The sequence below is a fragment of the Gossypium arboreum genome, chromosome 13 (assembly GCF_025698485.1).
Source record: "Gossypium arboreum isolate Shixiya-1 chromosome 13, ASM2569848v2, whole genome shotgun sequence".
NCBI classification, from domain to species: Eukaryota; Viridiplantae; Streptophyta; class Magnoliopsida; order Malvales; family Malvaceae; genus Gossypium; species Gossypium arboreum.
The window spans coordinates 88,397,835-88,404,828 of record NC_069082.1 but is presented as its reverse complement, the minus strand read 5'-3'; the positions used below and the strand labels follow the sequence as shown (position 1 = coordinate 88,404,828).

The following is a 6,994-nucleotide window of genomic DNA, read 5'->3' as shown; positions in this document are numbered from 1 at the left end:
CACAATTATAATCATTAGCATATTCGCCTTGGGACTTAGCCCGGTGGAATTCAAATACTCATACACACATAATCAATAATCATACACATCCATATTTCATCTCACATAATTCAAGTAAGGTCACTTCTTGAGGACTTACCTCGGATGTTGTCGAACGGCTTTTTCGCTATTCGATCACCTTTTCCTTCCCTTGTCCAATTGTGGCCCTCTTAGCTCTTGAGCTAATTCAAACAAATTCAATTTATTAAAACCTCATTGTGCTTGCTTATGGCCGAATATGACAAGGATTTTAAATGGTCATATGGCCACTCTTTAGCTTGAATACACAATGGTCATGCACATTTTAACTACATCAAGCAATTCAATACAATTTATTTGAGCATCAAGGAAATGCTAAGGCCTTCAATAGGCTACCCAAGGCGAATATTCATGTACATGTTGAGGTCAATTTTGCACTTAATACCTCACAAAAACAGCATGCAATCTACTAATTAATGCTTTGCACATTGTGGCCCAAAACTTATAATATAGCATCAAGCACTTATATGTGTGCTAGGCGAATTGTGCTTGCAATTTCACAAGCATTCTTCCACATTTTCTTCTTTAAATCAATATATTCATCACTTAGTTCATAACCAAACATAATGTGCAATCATATATATGCATATATGAGCATGGCCGAATTTTCAAGGTGTCCATAGCCATCCAAAACACAAATTTTAACTAACATGCAAGAAGCATGAATCATGCTCAAGAATGCATCATGGCGAATATGACAATCATGCTCCTTTTCAACTTTAATCATGATAAAACAAAGAGAAAACTCAAAATCTTACTCATGAATAGAAAATCCATCATTGCATGCATCATCATCAAGCTTCACACTTAGCATGCAATGGCTTTATCACCATAACAACTTTGCCCAAATACCATTTCCATGGCATAACAAAGATTTGAGCCATGGCTAACATGCACATCAAGTTAGTAACCAAGTCATGCATGAAACTCCAAACACAACCTCATACATACCTTAATCTTGGTACAAGTATGGCCAAATCTCCTTCTAGTTCTCTTCTAAACCAAAAAATGGAGCAAAAATCCTTTCTTCCTCCTTATGATTTTCGCCAAAAGATGAGAAAGGATGAACAAAAATTTTTTGTTTTCTCTTCTTGGTTGCACGGCAATGGGGGAATGCTACTCTCACACACATTTTTTTTCATTCTTTTCTTACCCATGCTTATTTGTTTATGATTTCTCCTAATGCCCAACAAAACATGTTTCATGACATGTTTAGCCCATATCACTTTGTCATGGCCGGCCATCACTTGTAAAAAGGGAAATTTGACATGCAAGTCCATTATTTTGCATGCATGCTTTAATTAGTCATCACATATTTCCTATCGTACTTTCAAAGTTCACTACTAAGTCCTTTCTTATAAATTAGCACCTAATTAATAAAAATCGAGACACGAAATATTTACGCATACCAATTCCACATACAATAAGCACGGAATATAACACTTAATTATTCTTGTGACTCGGTTTCGTGGTCCCGAAACCACTCTCCGACTAGGGTCACATTCGGGGTGTCACAGCATGATAGCATGAAATCTATGGAAACACAAGAATGAATGAATGTACATAATGCATCAACTAAAATGACAAATTTCTAAATAAGAACAAAGAGCATAAGCATGATAATCATTAGAATCATTCAAATAAAACAAAAAATAACAAGATAATAGAGAGAAAAGAATGGAAAAATGCAAAAGTACTTGTGGGTCAGCCACGGGCGTGGGCAGTGAGGCCGTGTGGTGTGCAAGGGTGAGAAGAAGGGAGTAGTGAGAGAAAAATAGAAGGAGAAAGGAGAAAAGAGTGGCCGGTCGGTGGTGGGAGAAGGAATTTTTGACGGCTAGGGTTAGGTATTGGGGAAAAGGTTGATAAATAGTGGAGGGTTTATATAGATATTAGGGCACACGGCCGTGGGGCACGCCCGTGTGCCCTTATTTCAGCCCTTGTGTTTTGTGATTTTCAAATTTGGGCGCGTCTGAAATTCGGCCCATGCCCATGTTCCTTGGGAGTGTTGGTGCACACGGCTGTGTCGCACGGTCGTGTATATATGCGCACGTCCGTGTTCGTTTGATAGTAGTGACCACAGCTTCTAGCCACAGGCGTGTCGAATGCTCGTGTTGTTTTGGTAGTTTCAACCACGACTTATAGTCACGGGCATGTCGCACGCCTGTGCTGTTTTGGTAGGATTGCCCACGCCCATGTCGCACGGTCGTGGCGATGTATCGAACCGTGTTGGGAAAAAATTTCCTCTGTTCTCCTACGGTCGTATCGCACGGCCATGTCGCCTCCCGTGGTGGGCACACAGCCAAAGCCACGCCCATGTGCCTTGCCGTATGGATTTGGAAAACCTGCATTTAAGGACTCAGTTAATGATTTAGATGTCAAAAATTTAAAGAAATCAACACTGTTAATGCTCGGGTTACCTCCCAAGAAGCGTTTATTTATAGTATAAGCTCGACTTACCTCAATTTTGTATAATTATGGTGGGTTGAGGAGTTGAAACTCCTCACCTCTGCTATCAATTTTATCAAAATAAGGTTTGAGTCGAGTATTATTTACCTTAAAAGTTCTGAATACAGTATGTGTTACCTCAACTGTACCATGTGGGAAGATGTTCATTACTATGAAGGGAGTTGCTCTGTCCATATTGTGCTCTAGAGTAGCAATTCGGGGTTTATTTTCATCTAACAATACTTTGTCCCCAGGTTTAATTTGCTTCATTTCATCCATATGTTCATTGTGGTGTCGCTTTGATTTTTCGTGTGCTTTTGGTTTTTCCTTGACAGGTGTTCGACATTCATCTAGTTCTTCGATCTGTTGCCTTCGTTCTTCATAGATAGGTCCTTTGTTGTTACTTGAACAAGGTTCATGTATACTCTTCAAATGTGTTTCTTGCAAAGAAGGTTTTACCACATGATCAGTATTAGTAAAATTTCGAGTTTGAAGAGTGATTGTTTCATCCCCCACACGAAGTGTGAGTTCACCTGTACCAACATCAATAATAGTTCTAGCAGTTGCTAAAAAGGGTTGTCCTAAAATCAAAGGTACGTCACTATCCTCTTCCATGTCTAGAACAAAAAAATCAATTGGGAATATAAATTTATCGATTTTGACAAGTAAATCTTTAATGATACCCCTAAGAAATCTAATGGTTTTATCGGCTAACTGAATGCTCATCCTAGTTTGTTTGGGTTTCCCAAGATTTAGTTGTTTAAACATTTTATAAGGCATGACATTAATACTAGCCCTAAAATCAGCCAATGCATTATTAACATCTAAGCTACCAATTAAACAAGCAATCGTGAAACTCCCTGGATCTTTCAATTTGTTGGCTAGATTATTCTGTAGAATGGATGAGCAAACTGCATTCAACTCCACATGCGACGCCTGATCCAACTTCCGCTTATTTGCTAAAAGCTCCTTTAAAAATTTAACTGCGTTTGGCATCTGCGGAAGAGCTTCAATAAACGGTAAGTTAAAATGTAATTTCTTTATAATTTACGGAATTTACCACATTGTTCATCCGTGTGGTCTTTCCTTGTCGCATTGGGGTGTGGCACACAAGGTTTCTACTCTTTACTTACCAGTTTTCGCTCACTGTAGTCTACCTCACCTTTACCTTTACTTACAACAATTCCTTGCCTCGGTTCTGGCTCAGGTTCAACTAACCCTTCCTCTTCTTGAACGGAAATCGAATTGATCTGTTCCCTTGGGTTAGGTTCAGTGTTACTCGGTAGGCTACCTTGTGGTTGTTCAAAAATCAATTTGGTGAGCTGTCCTATCTGAGTTTCGAGCCCTTGGATCAACGCTTGTTGATTCTTAAGTGCTATTTCGGTATTCTAAAAATGAGTTTCTGACACCGAGATAAACTTCATTAGCATCTCCTCAACGTTCGGCTTCTTTTCCTGTTGGTAAGATGGTTGTTGAAAACTTGGGGGATGTTGTGGCCTTTGATTTCCTTGGCCACCCCACGAGAAATTGGGATGGTTCTTCCAACCTGCATTATAAGTGTTACTGTATTGGTTATTTTGAGGTCTAGAATTATTGTTACCCATATATTGAGCTTGTTCCTCCTCGGTGTTAGGGTTGAAGGATTGATGTTCTGTGTGTACTCCTCCTCCATTTGAATCGTATGTCATTACTGGATTTACCTGAGTAGGACCACACAAACTGTCAATTTTTTTATTTAAAAGTTCTACCTAATTAGAGAGCATGGTGACTGTATCGATGTTAAAAGCGTCGACTGCTTTTGTTGGCTTTGTCCTCATGACTTGCCACTGATAATTATTTAGTGACATCTCTTCTATAAATTCATAAGCCTCCTCAGGTGTCTTATTATTGATAGTCCCACTAGCAGCTGTATCAATCATCTATCTAGTCGAAAGATTCAGGCCATTGTGAAAAGTTTGAACCTGTAGCCTGAATGGTAACCTATGGTGAGGGCACCTTCTCAAAATATCCTTGTATCTCTCCCATGGATTATAGAGTGTTTCTAAATCCATCTGCACAAAAAAAGAGATATCATTCCTCAATTTAGTTGTTTTAGTCGACGGAAAATATTTAAGTAAAAGTTTTTCGGTCATTTGTTCGCAAGTAGTGATTGACCCTCGTGGTAATGAGTTCAACCATTGTTTATCCTTGTTCCTCAATGAAAAGGGAAATAACCGAAGGCGAATTGCATCATAAAAAACACCATTGATCTTAAATGAGTCGTAAAACTCTAAAAAATTCGCCAAATGAGTATTTGGATCCTCATCCTCCAAACCATCAAACTGAACAAACTGTTGTATCATTTGAATTGTGTTAGGTTTCAGTTATTTGTAGCAACAGCAGGCCTAATTATACTTGACTCAGTTCCTGTTAAAGTAGGTTTAGCATAATCATACATAATGTGTGGAGTAGGATTCTGATTTATTGGATCAGCAGCAATCGCAGAAGGTAGCGGATTTTCCTAATTTTCAGCCATCTCCTCGGTTGTGGTTGGAATATCGTCTTCTTTCCCTTCCTCTATGTATCTTAGGCTTTGTCTTATTCTTCTTCAGTTTCTGTGAGCTGTGTGTTCGATCTCACTATCAAAAAGTAATGGTCCTGACGGGTTTCTTCTAGTCATAAACTATAAAAACCTGTCAGAAGAAAATAAAATAAAATTTAGTAAAATTAACAAAGCTAAAATAATATTTAAATTGCAAAAAAATAAATTGCTAAAGTAATAAAAATTAAGTGTTCCTAATATCTTAGTTCCCCGGCAACGGCACCAAAAACTTGATTGATGTAAATCACGATAAGTTTTAAATTTATGATTGATCGTACTTGAAAACTAACTATTACCACAATGAAGGCAAGCGCACCTATCGAACAATAGTATAGTTTATAGTAAGACCGGAATATTGAACCCACAAGAACTAAAAATACTAGTATTAACTCTCTTTTTATTATCTAGCCTAAAAATAAAGGGGTTTGTTTTATCTAAATTAATTAACTAAACTAAGAATACATAGGAAGAAAATTAGGGAAATACTTTTAGGAAAAATTGATTTATTTGGACAACACCCAAGGAAAAATCCACCTAGACTTCACTTGTTATTTGACCCTGAATCAAACGATTTATTCACTTGACTTGATCCGTAGAAATCCCTAAGTTATATTGTTATATCTCTCGAGACTAACAACGTCTAACCTAGGTTGATTAATTGAAATCTCTTTCTAATTAAAACCCCTAGTGTTGCATTAACTCGATCTATGGATTCCCTTATTAGGTTTCACCCTAATCCGGCAAAATTATGTCGCCCTATGTCTAGGGGTGTAATCAACTCCGCTTAATTATGCTAGATCTACTCTTAGACAAGGGCTTTGCTCCTCTGAATAAGCATATCAACACTTGAATCAATATCATGGAATATTAAATCAATAATTAAGAACTCATAATTAAGAACAAGTCAAATATTTATCATATAATTCAGAAAATAATAACAAGATCCGTCTTAGGTTTCATTCCCCTTAGGTATTTAGGGGATTTAGTTCATAAGTGTAAAAGAAAACATCTCAGAAGAATAATGATAACAAAACATAAAGAAAACCCAAAAACTCCTGAAGGAAATTGAAGGGAGATCTTCAGTCTTGAAGGATAATTCGGCTTCTGAGATGGATCAATCGGCTTTTCTTCGAGTAATTCCTTCCCTCCTACTTCGTGTGTCTCCTCTAGGTACCTTCTGAGGTGTTTATATAGGCTTTAGAAGGCTTCAAAACCCTCAAGACTGGCCTTTTCCAAATAGGACTAGACTTGGGCTCAATAAGGACACGCTCGTGTGAGGTGGCTTAGGCCGTGTTGCAATCTGTTAAATAGACACGGGCATGTGAACTACTAGTGTGAGGAAGTTCGAGCCGTGTTGATTTCCTACGTTGACCCATTTTCTTCATTTTTGGCCCGTTTTTCGCTCTTTTTACTCTCCTATGCTCACCTAAGTATAAAACTTGAACTTAAAGGATTAGGAGCATCGAATTCACCAAATCTGAGGATAATTCTTCCAAAAATGTGCTAAGCATGGGATAGAACTATGTATAAATTACAATTTATCATTTTTCAGCAAGTAAAAGCCGAGCATCAGGTACTTTTTGGATTACTTCAGCCAATCATGATACTTGAATGGAAATGGGACAGAGTTATAATGGATTTTGTATCTGGTTTACCGTTGACACCGAGCAAGAAAGGTGCAATCTGGGTTATTGTGGATAGATTGACTAAATCAGCTCACTTTGTTCCAACTCGTACAAATTATTCGATTGATAAACTTGCTAAATTATATGTTTCTCAGATTGTAAGACTACACGGAGTACCTAATTCTATTATGTCGGATAGAAATCCGAGTTTTATATTGCAGTTTTGGAAGAAATGTAAGATGCATTAGGTAGTAAACTGCATTTT

At 37.6% G+C, this 6,994-nt stretch overlaps 1 non-coding gene across 1 annotated transcript; it reads left to right on the top strand.

Annotated features, from left to right (window-relative positions):
- The first annotated feature begins 4,500 nt into the window (after positions 1-4,500).
- LOC128287388 (small nucleolar RNA R71) lies at positions 4,501-4,607 on the top strand. The gene has a single exon (XR_008278088.1). It is a non-coding gene; the product is annotated as a small nucleolar RNA R71 (small nucleolar RNA).
- The last annotated feature ends 2,387 nt before the right edge of the window (positions 4,608-6,994 follow it).